This window comes from Catharus ustulatus, chromosome 3, assembly GCF_009819885.2.
Source record: "Catharus ustulatus isolate bCatUst1 chromosome 3, bCatUst1.pri.v2, whole genome shotgun sequence".
NCBI lineage: Eukaryota > Metazoa > Chordata > Aves > Passeriformes > Turdidae > Catharus > Catharus ustulatus.
Window position 1 is genome coordinate 2264054 of NC_046223.1, and position 15789 is coordinate 2279842.

Consider the following 15789-nt stretch of genomic DNA (forward strand, 5'->3'; position numbering starts at 1 on the left):
TCTTCCCCCCTTTTCCTCTCCTGTTTTTTTTTTCCCTTTTTTTTTTTTTTTAAATCATTTTAAAATCCAACTGCAGTTCCTGCCTTTGCCAGCAGCAATAGCTGTCAGTCACTGCACTGTGATGATTCCTTTTCCCACTGCTCTGCACTGGGAAGGCCAAACCAGCCACAGTTTTGGCACCCACTCTCAGTGTGGTGAGAAAATAAAAGACTTCAGCAGGGAAAAAATATGTAGCAGCAATGAGGAAAGGTAAACATGAGTGTGGGATGTGGTGTAGGAGAAAAGGGATTTGGGAGGTGAGTTGATTTTAATGCAAAAGTACAGGGCCATGAGCAAACGTTTTGCAAAATATATTCTCATTTCTCAGTTCTTTTTGGGGTTGTCCCTAAAATCACTGAAGAAGAGTCAAACTCGAAAAACCAATTACTTGCATTTGGCAGTGACATGGCTTTTTTCTAGAATTTTCTTAATCCCTTAATGCTCTTCTTACACTTTCTCAGTGCTCCTACTTGTGCGTGTTTGACTTGGATTATGAGTCTCAGCTGTGTCAGTGAGGTCCTCTGAGCTGCTGACCAGAAACAGCTCCATTTAGACATAATTGTGGGCACAGTTGCTTCTGGGAATCATTGCATAGTTGAAAAATCTCTGCAATACTAAAATAAGTAAAAAATAATAATAAAGTCAAAACAGAGTAAAAAATAATTAATTTGGAATTTGAAATCTACTGCTTCATCACTGACTAAACACTTTATTTCGTTTTGTCTTTAACACTGAAATTCTTTCTTGGACTAAAAAAACAGATTCTTGTGTGATATGCCACACCAAAAATCATTCCCTCCTCCAACAATTATTGCTTGGAAGGTGTCGATTTTTTTAGAAAAGCTGGGGCACTCTGGTGGTTTTAGGTCCTGAATGTTTCAGTGATGCTTTTTTCCCAGGTGGCAAAGCTGAGAGAGGAAGAACTGAAGGGATGTGTTCAGTAGGGAAGGTGGGAATCCTTGCTCACAGGCTTTTCCCCTGCTTTGTCTGGAATAGCTGCACAGCACTGGCAGCAATCTGCTGAGGGACATGAGACAAGGGGGTTGAAGGTATAAAAAGGTGACATTGATTTTATTGCTCAGAAATATGGGCCAGTTAATTTTCTTTATGTGCCTGGCATCTTGGCCACGCTGAGGGTGGTTTTTCTTTTGTTATTTAAAATTGTTGTTAAAGTGGAGGTGTCATTTCAAGTTTGGAATAAAGGATAACTGGGAATCCTGAGTGAGGTGGCCCTTGGTGTCCAGGAGGACTTCAGTGGCTTGACTCTCTCATCTCCAATTCAAACTTGCCCTGAAATAATTATATCTTCATAAGAGAATGTTCCAAAATTTCATTCTTATGCTGTAAAAATGCAGGTGAAAACTGACTGTGCTGCTGATGTGCAGCTTAGGCTGGTAAATGAGTAGAGCGTGATATTCCTTGAGAAACTGGAGTGGAGGAGCAACCCCTGACCATGCTCAAAGAAAAATGTTGTGTGAGTGATTCAGCTCTTCCCTCTCTTGCAGGGGAGAGATTAGAGGTGCACCACTTTGTCAGTTCATCTCCTTAACTCATCATATATTATTTATTACAAGGATTTGGTTTCCTAAGCCCGTCGTCTTCTTTTCTCTTAAGATACTACTGACTATTTGATCTTGAGGGCTTATTTTTTATGATGATGGTGATTATGATTATTATTATGTACAGGTATGTGGGGAGGGAAGGATTTTGAGCAACAGCAAAACCCAAGCTTTTAAACATATGGACTGACAGTGGTTTTGCCTTGTTTTGGCACTTTTTGCACCCCATGCTGATGCTGTGATTGTGCTTGGTTCAAATACATCTGGGGTCCCCTGTAGCCACCATTCCAGGGACCTTCTGACTCTGATATAATTCTGTGCATGGAGGCTCTTAACTAAACTGGCTTAGATACCTTGAATTCCTTTCCAGCATTTGAAAGATAAAATAAAAAAAAAAATTAAAAAATCTTTTCACACATCAGCCACATTTAATTATAGAAAAGTAAAATTTGTAATGACCTGGGTTTCTTGTTTGCTTGTTTTTTATTTTTATGCCAGCCCACTCCCAAAACTTATAGACTAATGAAAATGTTAACATTTAACCTCATTCAAGCTAGCCAAAGTATTTTCACAGAGAGCAGGTGCATTCTTGGCATAGCTGGTGTTACAGGGTGGATTCTTCCATTTGTTAAATGTTCAGAAGAAATCTTTCATTTAAAAGGAAGAGAAGTATTGTAGAAAAAATGACTTGTATGGGCTAAAATAAAATAAACTAAACTAGGCAGGAATAAACTTGTTCATGTTTATTCTTTGCAAACTGAGAGCAAAACTATCATGGCTTTGTTCAGTTGCTAAAAGGATGATCTGAGTATGTTTGATTAAAGAACCAGACTGTCTCCCCACCTGAGCCAGACATAAAAAGTTATAAAGAAAATCAAATGAAGGTGTAGCAATGTGACACATCCCTGTTTTTTCCTCTCCTTGCCCCTCTCTCCAGGCAGCTGATGAGAACAGAGGAAGGAGCAGATGATGGCACCAAATCCTGCCCTGGAGCTGAGCAGGGCTCAAGGAGCAGCCCTCTGTGGAGAAGCAGATGGAGCTCTGCAAACTGTAAGTGCCTGCTCTGGTACATTCCTTCCCAAACAAACCCCCAGATCTGCGGTAACTGCATTTTTGGGCAAATTCCTTCCTAAGTGTTGTTTGAGATCAGAGAGAAATACCTGCTTTGTAGCTGGCTTTGGTCATTCAAAATCTACCCTTCCTCCCCTGTCTTCCACCCTTTTGTCCTTCCTCACACTGACTGAAACATTTTGGGTTCATTCTTTATACGTTTGGATAAATCTTTTGTAATGGATTTTTGGGTTTTGCAGCTTAACGATATCAAATCCTTACTAAGATTTATTGTCAGTCTCACTTGACCTGGGGATCACAACTTAGAACAGTTGATGGAATTTGTTGCAGAATCAGGGAATGTTGTGAAAGTTGCTATTTTTGGTTTCTGTTTTGCTGTATCTGGAGACTATAGATTTAAAAAAAAAAAAGAAATGATAAATAATGTTTTCCTGGGTGTTCAAAACATGATGAGTGTGTGTGTTTCATGAACTTTGGCTTCTGGACAAGCTGATTTGTACTATTCTGATAAAGAGATGCAAGACATCCAAGGTTTTTACCTTTTAGGATTTTAGAATTCCTTAAAAAAAAACCCTGCCACCACCTCCCAGTGAAGGTTATAGACTGCCAGAGTGAGAATTTCAGCTCCTGGTAATCAGTTTGCTTTTCACAGACCTCGCTGAAGGGTTCACAGCCCCTTCCCAGCCTTGCTGGAGATGCTTCTCTGTACAAGCAAATTGTGTTGGAGCTGGTGTGGACCAAATATTTATAGGAGATAGGACTGGTGTTGGGCCAGGTCTTCTTTGTAGAATACAGGGTGGGTTTGTTGCCTTCCTTCTGCAGAGCTTTGAGGCTGTCCCACCACTCCAGCTGAGTGGAAAAGGCAGCCCCACGGCAGTGGGAGGAGGAGGAGCAGTCTCATAAATGGCATTTCATCCAAAGGGGGCCCAAAAGAAATTAAGTTTAGCAAAGAAAACAAGTTTCATCAGCTAAGGCAATAAAGCACAGTCCCAGAGCAAGTCAATAATGCTCAATTGACAGGCAGTCAATATTTGTACTGGATTAACTTTTCAGGGAATGTGGAGATTTCGGGGGGTTTTATGTAAACACTGTAAATAGGCTGGGACACTGAAGTAGGGTTACAAATACTGCGTGTCACATTAGATTAGGATCACTTCCCGGGAGCAGGATTTCTCCTACCACGAAAGAGACGTTTATATCTTGTGAAATGAACACAGATACAAATTTTTTTGTTTGTCAGATATATTCCAAAATGCAGCTGGGCAGATCTCACGGCAGTGCTGCTCAGAACACTTCAAAGGGCAGCCTCTGTCTGAGGTCAGGCTTGCTCACCTTCCATCTGTGCCGTGCCCTGCCCAAACTGTGCCAGGCAGAGCTGCAGTTCAGGTGGCTTCGTGGCTCCAACTCGATTAACAGGAGTGCTGTACAAATTAATTTCACTTTCGAGCTTCATAGAATGTGAAGAGCTATTAAGAAATATTCAGTATTTGTCCTTCTGCTCCTTGCTGAAGACACAGGCTGAGACATGACCAGAATGGGCTGGTTCTGACATCTGTAACACAAGGCTCAGTCTTTACAAGTCTTCTTTACAATGCTTTGCAGTGGCATTCCTGGCACCCACTTCAGTGAAAAATCCATTTACCTTTCTAAAGCTGGAAGGACAGTGGAGAAACATTTTGAGAAGAAATGAGTAATTTACAGTACCTTTTTTTCAAGATGTTGCCCTCAGGTTTCCTGACTTGTTTTCTTATTAGAAGGATCTCAAATCATTGCAAGATTCCCAATTCTCTAAAATAATTGAGGATGGTTTGGCCTGTGCTGCCTGTCCCCAGGCACAGAAATGAGGGCAGGCAGAAACTGGCACTGCCCACATGGGCAAAAGAGCCCAAGTAAATCTGCTTTTATGTGTAAAACACATACATGGCTCTAGTGAAGTCCATGCAAGTAACACATCACTAGGAATCCCTCTTGCTGGAAAGTAGATTACTGCATTTTATTGTTCTTTCTTTTATTTCTCCTGCCCTTTTTTTTCCCCTTAGAAAGGTAATTAGGCCATAAACAGAGGTCTGACAACTAATTTTATCTGCAGCAAAATTAATATCATAAGCAACAGATAATTTCAGCTAAGGAAAATTAAAAAAGATATATTTTCATGACATCTTAAAACCAGAAAATCTAATTTTTTTCTTTCTGAACTTTTCGTACCTGGCTCTTTTGATATGTGTGGAGGTGCTCACTCATTTAGTGAACAAATGTTTTGCCTCTGTACCGTTCCTGCCTCACCACCAGGCCTTGCTGGTGTCGGCCTGTGGTACGAAGTTGCTTTTAATTTCCTCTCTCTTGTTCTCTGGTTCCTTTCAAAGCAGAAATGATCTGAGGGAAAAGGCATTGCTTTTCTTACCTCTAAATTTTCATTGACATTAATAGGAGGCAGGTGGCCAAATCCCCACATACAGCTTTGAAAATTTAAGGTTTAATTTTTATTTTTTTTTCACCCTGGGCAGATTCTTACACTGCTGGAGTTGTGAATCCTCAGAAAAGATATTAAATATGCAACCATACCATGTCAGCAGTGCCTAGAGAGTTTATCTACAAAATTATCGCCTACCTTCCAAATCTATAACCCTAAAATATTGATTGGTTAAAAGGTAGTGGATAAAGATTAACACAGCACAGCAGCAGATTACCCTAATCAAATAAAAAGACTATTAACAGAGCTGCTCACAGTTCTGAAGATGTTGGGTTGAAATACAGATGTCTTAACCAAAGTGCTATGTCTCATTTTCTGAATGCATTTTTGAATGCATTTAAATAAATTACCAAATAGAAAGAAAGCAGAGAAAAACTCCACATGCTCCAGACAGTAAATTTCCATTTATAATAAAATGATTTCATGCCTATCAGTAAGTTAGTTGGAACTTTTAAAGATCTATTCCATTGGACAGTGCGAAGCCAAGCAGTGGATTCTCAGCTTGGAAGGCTCCATAGGCACAGGTGTGATTTTAAACCTTTTAGGTGAATTTGGAGCTCCAGGATCCTTTGGAAAACCATCCCTGCTTCAGACCAGCACGGGTTCAAGTGGCTTTGAATTTGTCACAAACATTTTATTTAGCTTATTAGCGTTCCATAGGAGTAAGCTACCGGGAATAGGGCTTGGAAAAGAGCAGCATTTGTCACTAATGCTTTTAGTGTACAGTGGGAATTTTTATCCAGCCAAAGGCTGAGCTGTGCTTTATCCCCTTGGAAGAATTTCCCATTGAGTGACGGCTGAGCAGGGATTGAGCTAATAACCCATGCCCTGGGTTATTGGAGGCACAGAGACAGAAAGAGAAAATAGGGCGGGTAATGGATTAATTTTCATCAGTTATGGACAATACCACTGAATTCCTGACTCTTGTTGAAATAATGTGTCACCGATTAATAATGTCATTTCAGCTTCCCAAACTTTCCTACCTAAAAATTTTAATTCAGAAAGAAAAGATGTAAAAAAACATGTCAGAGAGGTTTTGGAGCTCTAACTCACAGGGATGGAGGTCTTTGTTTTTGTTTGAAATCGCACCTAATTTTAAGTCGCAGTGTAAATGAGCTTTTAAAAGTTTTTAACAGTGATGTGGATAAATTTGGAATTAAAATTGAGATCTGAAATGTTGTGTTGCTCCACTTTTAAAAATAAGTTCCCTTCTCATTTGCAATTAAAATGCCTAGAATCTGCATAAAATGTGTGAAATTAGAGATAATTGAAATACAGTAGCTATAAATATGTCTACTCCATTTGAAAAATAAATAAAATGTCCACTAAAAGTGTGTGAAAGCCGTACCCCCTTCTCTTGTTTCTCACATTTGGATCTCTGGCATTTTTCACACTTTTATAGCTAATTTTTATTGCAAAACAATATGTTACATTTGTAGCCGTTGTGGGAATGCAGAATAGCCCCTGGCAGCTCTGTAAAAAATGGAATGTTGGGAACACATTTAGAAGAATATAGCTTTCAATTTCATCCCAGCATTGGTGTCGTGGAATCATATTAAGTGTGATCTAACAAAAACAAAAGGGAGGGGAAAAAAAAAGGAAAACAAACATTAGGGAAAATAATTGAAATCGACTATTATTTAAAATATGTTCATTTCCCCTGTTTGGATGTTTTCATAGTGTAAGTTGTTGTGATGTAGAGGGTTTTCTAGGAGTGACACTCCAAACCCAGGTGCTGGTCCCTGGAATGTCCTGTGCTGCTCCATGCACAGCTCCAGGGATGATCAGACATGGCCAGGTGCTGCAGTGGGGCAGTGGGCCCTGGGTAAGGAGCCTGCAGCAGCAGCATTCTCCATTGTCAATTATTCCTTATCAACCCTGACTCTTGGGAATGTCTGCCACTGGAGTGGAGCAGCAGCTCACATGCAAATTGGAAAGAGCTTCTCTAACTTCAGTCTTGAAACTCAGGAAAATATTATTCCTGTAACATCCTGTGCATCCTTCTTAGTGAAATTGCATGGTGTGTCCTGTCATTTCCGAAGCTGTGCTGTGTTTCAGTTCCTGGGGAGCACCAATCAACTCCCAAAGAGCTGCTTTGGTGGGGGAATGGGCAGCTTTTCAACTGCTCTGCATCCAGCACAAACACGCGCCGCAATTTGCTGTAATTCGCACAAAACTGAATTGAAAGGTCCCAGTCAAGGTTACTGCCCTGGCTGCTCAGTGCTCCCTATCCTGGGATATTATTTCTGGAAACCCTGCTTTCTAGAGGCGTGCCTTGCACAAGGAATTATGCCAAAACAAAAGAGTTTCCATGCAGGTATTATCCTGGGGGCAGCAGGAATTCAGCAGGTTTTAATGTTGGTGGCTCCTTCAGTTGTTCTCTTTCCTGCTGCAGTGACTGTCACAGGGACTTTGTTGCACCCTGGCTTGCGAGTTTAACATTTTTTTGCCTACTTTCCTCTTCCCCCCCCACCCTAAGTGTATTTATCAATTTATCAATAAATCACAATAGTTTATTTTTGGCAGAGGTGTGGGTGTGTACTGGACTCAGGTGCCTCACTTCAGGTCTTACACGATTCCTGATTTGGGAATAAGAATTACGAGGAGGAGGCAGATTTCCAGGATGTGTTTGAGGAGTGCTGAAATGTTAATGCATGAAGACTGAAACGGTGGGATTTAAATCACTACATTGAGCAGCACACAGTACAGAGGGATTGATCCCAGAAAAGTACCAGAGAGGTTGTGTCTCATACAGGCCTAACCACTATGGAGTCATTCTTCAGAGACAGACCAAGCGACAGAAGAACCACAGCCTTACCTGCAAGGTGCCTTTTCATAGGTGCTTTTTTCTCTCCTTTTAAGTTGTCCTCAAGGAAAAATAAGAGCAAAAAGTCCCTGTGCTTCTCACTGCACATCTACAGCACTTCATAAATAATAGTGGCTGTTTTAAAAGCAGGGGACAGGCAGAGGGTTACAATGGATGAAAGCTAGTTAGTGAGTTAGCCAGATAAATGCTTAAAAGAACAGCAGCAAAGATAATCCTGCATTTATTTCTGAGGGATTCACCAGATGACCCTTTTCTGTCTTTCCTGATCTGTGTTTCTTGAGTCAAAGGGCTGAGCAGAAACCTGAAAAACAAACCTGCAAACTTGGGGTATTGCTGTGATTTGCGATCGTCTCTCCTTCGGTTCCATTCGGAGCATCTCAGTTAAACCTCGTGTCCTGCAAGGGGTGGCTTTGGAGGGAGCTGTGGCAGAGGATCCCTGGCAGACACAGGCACTGGTTCTCTCTAAACTTACTGAGTGACATGTGCAAAATTGATCATTTCAAGAGCCTTTTGTATAACACAAAACTTCAAGCAGAGAACCCAAGGCATTTCCTTTCATCAACCTGGTTCTAATTTGATCAAAGCACGAAAAAATTCAACCCGCCTTATTTCCTGTCCACTTCTTTTACACTTTACAGCACATTATATATCAGTCTCATATCCCTGAATTTTAAGAAGCAACCAGTTATATAATTGGATCAACAGTTGCCAATCACTCCAGCACAGCACTGCATTATTACTAAGCTGACTATAATTTTGAAGCTCTTTTTTTATTATGCGTATGACTATATTATCACTGTATACATATTAGGACAGCTGAATGAGCCCCTCAAGGAAAATAAGGGTTCAAATAACATTGAGAGGGGAGAGAGATGAACAGAATTGAGGATTCACCCCTGTTACAACCGTGGTGCCTCATGGCACAGTTCCAGGAGAAAGGAAAAGAACAGTAGCCATGTGCTGTCTGTGAATCCTGCCCACAAAACAGCAAATTGCAATGCTGCTGAAGTGGGCCATCTTGCATGCTTAAGCAAATTAAAAATCAAATGTGTTTCCTGCTCTCAAATGTGATGGATCGCAGAGGAATTTTGCAATATGTGAGTCTCTAAATCCAGTTCCTTTGCTCACAAAGCTCCCTCCTCCCCACAGACACCTGCGCACACAAGTTCAAAATAAAGCCACTCTGGCTTTGCACTGCTCCTTCCTGAAGAGCTGGGTAGTTGGCATTTGCATGTGACAAAAGCGAGTGCTGCTTCATGTCAGTAATTTACACAATTATGTAAGAGAGTTAAAAACGGCAGGTAAATAGTATTTCCCACTGAAGCCCAGGAAGTCAGAGTTCCTTGCAAGACCTTGAACCTTGTCTCAGTAGTATCTCCTTAAATAAAAGTGAGTGACAGCCTGTTAGAAAACACCCTGGTTTATACCATTAATTTAAAGGTAAGCATTGTTAGTCAAATAAGCATTTAATTCCCAATAGCCTGAATGATTCAATACCTTGTGGCAAACAAATACATAGAATGTACACAATGGCAAACAAATTACAGAAATCTTCCACAGAGTTGACATATGAACTCATAACCTCTTAGGTAAAGGTGAATGACTATTAATGGAATTTTTTTATTGTAAGGACTTCCCTCCTTTTTTGTTGTTCTGTGCAATTCATTTGTATGCATTAGCTTGAAAAAATTAAACCTGTAAATCATAGCTTAGACAATAATAATAATATAAAGAAAACAATATGGTTCTTTCTGGTTTTGCCACTCCAAACTCAGACATTTACCTGTTTCTGTTTTGGCTTTTTCTCTCTGAGCATACACACAGAGTCATGAATATTTGTGGATATTTTTAGGTATAAATGTGTTTTGTAGGAACATACACAGGTGTTTTCAGTATAGACATTTTTAAAAGGGCATTAATTTCATACATTTTACATATCTGTAGGCACAGGCAGACAAAAGCATACATGCATAAAAATGTAATGTCTCTCCTCAGCAGTCCGATTCTGTGCCCTACAGGACTTCAGGAAAAAACTCACAAGCAAAATGCAATTTTAAGCATCTTGCTTTAGTTAAAATTGCCCAGTGATTTTTGGACAAAGTGATGAAATTCAGGTGAAAGGGAACCTGAATTTGGAAGGTGAGGGGATTTCAGTAGGATGTTCTGATTTTTTTATTTTTTTTTTTTGGTGGTGATCAGTGTTCCCTTTGTGTCTTATTTAAATATCTCAGATCAGAGTAGGTGCCTGGCCCTTCACATCCCTGCACCTTGTCCACAGGCTGATAAAATGAAATAAGTGTCTTATCACTTTTGCAGCCTGCTTTACTGTACTGTATTTTTTCTTTACCCATTCCTGCTGTGTTTTTAAGTAAAGCAATAAAACCACTTAACCACCTTCCTGTATAAAACTGGTTGTTGTGTGAGGAGCGTGGTCATCTTCAGCTACTGCTGTGTCCTTTAAAACCCCCCCAGCCCAGAGACAAAGCCAGCCCCGTGTGTGTGCAAGTGTGTGCATGCAAACAGAACTCAATCTGTTCCAAACACAGAAATTGGATCAGCCGAGAAACAAGCCCTGTGCCCTCGTCCTCCCCCTCTGCCCATCCCTAGGATAATAGGAGAATTGAAATTCCCATTTCCAGACTCACTACAGATTAATATGGTTCAGCATAGATACTTATTTCTCTGATAGTTTCCCATGCATCTTCCCAGTGAAGTTGATAGAAATTACTCCAGCAGAATGCGTAAAGCAGATGTTATCCCATTAATTAGCTCTGGACCTGAGCAGGCTCAAGACTTTTCCATTTTCAGGCCGATAGGAATTGGTCCCAGTGAGCGTGCTCCATATCCACATTTAGTATCATCTCATAAACAGCACTGAAAACACAGCAGGCCCTTGATGAAGATACATTAGCTTATTTCTAATTTAAAGTTATGTTGCTTAACCTTAATGTAATTGGTCACTGGTGACTGACTGTTTGTATAGCGAGTTGATGACCAAAGAGCTGTAATAAATTATAAAACTTACTGCTTAAATAGAGGGAATGACTGTTCTGTTAAAAGCCTTGCTTGTAATAATGGTAAAATAATTACACCTCAAACGGAAGAGCTGGATCTGATAAAGCTACCAAAGTCTTTCAGATGAAGGTGTTTTCATTCTCCTTTAAAGGACATGTAAAAAATATAATTATTTTTTTTTTCCTCTCAGTGCAGTGTCTTACATTGGCTGAATTGTCTACTTTCAAAGCTCAACCGAATATTGATTAAAAATAAATTGGTAAATCAAGATACTTTATTTTTGAGGGGTTGTAGGGATTAAAGTAATTAACCAGTTTCAGTGGTTAACAAGAAACAAAAGAAATTTGCACAAATAATTATATTCTGTACATCAATTCAAAGTCACTGCTAGCCATGGGTTAGAGAAGAGTTGATTAGCTGGTAGAATAACCAGGATAATAATCAAGTATGGAAGTAATTGACACAACTTTAATGTTTAATAATGAATAGCATGCCAGGGGCAAAATTAAGGGAAATCTGCTTTTTGAGACCCAGTTCAGACCTGAAACTTCTTAGGCCAAACACAGCAATTACTGGAGATTCCTGAAGAGCTTCAGTGCTGTAGCACAAGTAACAGGTGTGGTTAGATGGCATGAGTGGCTGTATTAAATCTGGTGCTTCCTGGGTGCTGCAATTTAATTCCCAGCCTTTTCCCTGCTGAAGACTTAGAAGTTGGTCTGGAAACTGTAGGAGCATAAGGAGCACTTGCTCTTCCCCAGCTCTTCTTTGTTTCTCCAAGCGGCGTTCTATTAACAAGCAGTTCATTAAATCAATAAGAGTCAGGAATAAGTGTATGATTTGCTTGTCTCAGAAGCGATAATTTCTCTCTCTAAATATTTGTGTTTAAAATTTGGGCTCCCTCCAAATGCCCTAACTTCACAATAGAGAAATTGAGTTTATTTTATTTTTTTTTTTTTAATCCTCGTATTTCATTTCTTACAAGGACCTTCCAATAATTTAAACTATTTACAGTGCCTCAAAGATCATTATTTCCCTGTGACTCCTCAGAGAAATATTGGAGCCACTCTATTTATTGCTGACATTAGATTTACCTTTGAAGACTGGTTTACAAAATGGAGACATTAGGATGGGAAAGTCATTATTTTTTGTACATTGCTCAGAATGGTAAGTTTCTGTGTGTGCTGTATTAGAGTAAACACTGCTGTGGCTGCTCAGTTTGTTATGGAAACTTGAAAAGCAGATGCATTAAGGTATTTTGTTTTTAAAAACACACGGTTCTTTAGAAGGAAAAATATAAATACTGTTTGGGGGCTTGTCACAAATGTATATTTAAAAATAACACCCCCCAAGCAATGAATAAAAATGCTTTTTGGCGTTGTAAATGGAGGCAGAGAATTGCTCAACCAATGGAAAAGCAGGTGGGGTAACACATCCTGATTCTTCTAATTGAGGCTGTAAAGAAAGATGAGAGATATGTGCACTGTTTGTGTCACAGTAGTTGTGATCTGTGAAAATAACTTCAGAGCAGCCTTTCCTAATATTAAAATGTCTCTGTTGCTGTTCAACTAAAAATCAATACAGCTCACAATTTTAATAAGGAACATGAATCTGAAAATGTGTTTAGTATCAGGTTATATAAACACACCCTAATGAGATACTATAAAATCCATCACATTAAAGGCTGGTTCCTACAAGGTATATTAGCTTAAAATGTTCAATATATTAGGTCAGTGTACAACACTACACATAACAAAGCAGGTCTGTCAAGGCAAGATGCATGTTTTGCCCCTTAAAACTGTTATGTTTTGCACATTTTATAAGGTTCTTTGAATACATGAATAAGATAAGTTATTCCCATCTCTTTCTTAAGCAATCTCAGAAATGGCTGTGACCTGAAATTGGAAATCTTGTAAACACCCATCCGAAGAAAATGTGTGCAGTTCTGTCTTAAAGAGATGGTACATGTTTAATTATCCCAACTTCTTGGAGGAGAATACTATTAACATACACATTAGCATCGTCCCATTGGTTCCTCCTGCTGCTCCACCTTAGGGGCAGCAATAGGAGCTAATCTTATTGCTCCCATGCGCATAATAATGAAATTTTGTCTTGTCTCTAAGGCGGTGTTCTTTGGTCTGAAGTACAGCAGGAAACATTTCTTCTTTTTTTTTTTTTTTTTTTTAAGAAAATTTCCTGACCAACTCATTTAAAAAAGATTTGAAAAATTAAAATTCTTCCAGTGTGAATGCTGGAGCCCGCAGAACTGCGTTGCTTTGACTTGCGAATCAAAATTAAGCAATTGTGCAAATAAATTGCTCTGTATTCACATATGGAATACAGTGTACTGGGGCTGTGGGTGTATTCAGCTCTTTGAAAAACTGGAAGCCGTGGATTTTATGTTATTTTATCCTGCACTGTCCATATAGGCTATTCTCAAAGAATAACATAAGAACAAACAAAAAGAGATGGGTTTAATATAAAATACCTTTGCCTTTTCCTAGCAGTGTTCTACAGACTATAATGGGGGAAGGAATAAAAAAGCACAGGCAAAAAAATACATGTGAATTCAAGGCTACTGAATTAAGGGAGGTTGTACCAACATTTCCCCCACTGTACATTATTTGTATTCAAGGTTTTTGAAATGACATTGTAATCTGATGATGCACCAGCCTATTATATTGTCTAGCAGGACAAATATCCTTGCGTTTTCTCTGTAGAACTAACACAATTTTTCCATGTCAGAGGTGCATAATATCCTGGCGGTCATAAGGAATGATGCTATTAATCCTCTTGGGCAATCTCCAGGTCTGATTATTAGGGAAATAAATTTGCATGCTGCATATGAGCTAGGTGAATCACCGAGAGCACAAATTATATTTCCTGACAGCAAGTTAGAGAATGGAGCCACATCGCTTTTTTATCTTTTTTTTTTTTTTTTCCTCTGAAAGCTATAGAATTTCAATTCATTACATGAGATTGGTTAGAATTCAAGTCTCTTTTTAAGTTGATATTAAGTTGAGTCTGTTATCTCTGTGAAGGCTAGTAGGTTCCCCTGAGTATCCACCTAATCACTACTTAAAAAAATCGAAACGTATAGTTAGTGTCATGATTTAGGTACCAGAGCCACTTTATTTATCAGTGCAGAGTGAGATAATTTCAATTTGAGGCTCTGTAGCCCTCATGAATTTAACCATTTTGAAAGCTTTTTTTCCTCTCTCTCTCTTTTTTTTCTCTCTGCCCCTTTCCCCCCTCCTTTCTGTGCATATTGTAATAATGGTTATTCTGTGCACCTGTTTCACTGTGCTCTGTGCATTTCTCAGACTGCTTTATCTATCACATCATATATATTTCCTGGTATGTTTTGAAGATTTTTTTTTGGTTAAATGTTATTTGGATTTCAGTTAAGGAAATTTGGCTGTGTTCTCTGTGCCAGGAGTACTGCCAGGCGTTTCTGCTTTTCAGATCAATGATAAATGTATTTTTATTATTTTTACCGTTTGGCATCTGAGCAACCTTTTTGCATTATTAAATCTGAACAGGGAGAATGATAGCAAATGAGAGGGGAATAAATGGCTTTATGTCCTGATGTATTAATTAAGCAGACATTTATTATAATCACAGTTTTATAGATGTTGTAAAAAGGTATTTTTTCATCCATGATATACATCTGTGTAAGGTAACTTTAGTGCCCCTTTTTGGAAATATTCAGCTTTCTTAAGATTGGAAAATTGGGATCACTGGTGCTGTGCTGTACATGCAGACAACAAGCACAAACAAGCCCTGTGTGGTGAGTGTAGATGGATCCAGCCTGGAATTGAGTGAGGAATGTCTCAGTTGAAGGTGGGGGGCTATAAATCCATACAGATCAGGTGCAACCTGAATTTGGAGTTTGGGGGACTCTGAAATGCCTCTTGCTGCTCACTGGAGCTGAGCCAAGCTCAGAGACACAGAGAGCCCTGCACTGGACAGAGCTGGGGCTGTGATTGAAACAACACGAGCCAGGTAATGTGTCTGATAATGCCAAATCTGAAGTGTTCTTAATCATTTACTTATTCATGAAGTGCAAGCAGCAGCATTGGAAGGAAAGGGATATATCTCTGACTCAGATTTCATGTGTTGCCAAATATACAGCAAAGGAAGCACTTTTAATCATCTTACATGAAACCTATTTAGGATTTGTCTATTCTCTCATCCGTTGGGTTTCTTTATGCTTCCTGAGCAGAGCCGGTGCCATTTCTTTCCAGAACAAAGGTCCTTTTGTTTGTTTGCTTTTTGTTTGTTTTATTAATTTTCTGCTCAGCGTTTGGGTTGTGCTGCTTCACAGACAGGAAGTATTTCCCACATTTAGGAAAAGGAAATAGCCTTTGGAGAACATTCAAAGAAAGTCCACTGGGGAGTGACTTGCCTGTTCAGAGTGTTATTTCCTATTCCTGAATAGAAACATCAGATTATTTTTGGCATCAAATAGCAGTGCTGCTATAAACACTAGCCTCTTTAATTCCCATTTTGCAGTGGACACTTATACTGGTAACAGAGAGTGTTTGTTGCTCTCCTGAAATAGGGATGGGTGATAAAAGGAGGAAAATTTTAACAAAACTGCAGAATTGCCTCTCTCCTGTTGCTGTGACCTAGACAAGGTCTCTCTGATAGTCCTGAGCCCCAGCAAGGAAAATGAGGGGCCTATTTAAACATGAGTCTGTGATTTTGGAAGTTGTCAGCCTGGAATCCACCAGCTCCATGACAGTTCCTGTCACAGGGCTGCCTTTCCTATGTCTGCAGTGGAGGAGGAGGATGCTGGGAGAATGATG

General features: G+C 39.5%; 1 long non-coding RNA gene across 4 annotated transcripts in view; it reads left to right on the forward strand.

Moving 5' to 3' along the window:
* Positions 1-2539: 2539 nt before the first annotated feature.
* Positions 2540-15789, forward strand: part of LOC116994301 — a 144477-nt gene continuing 131227 nt past the window's right edge. For all 4 annotated transcript variants that reach the window (XR_004417448.1, XR_006162949.1, XR_006162947.1 and 1 more), the window contains exon 1: positions 2540-2648. This is a non-coding gene — a long non-coding RNA (uncharacterized LOC116994301). The remainder of the gene's footprint in view (positions 2649-15789) is intronic.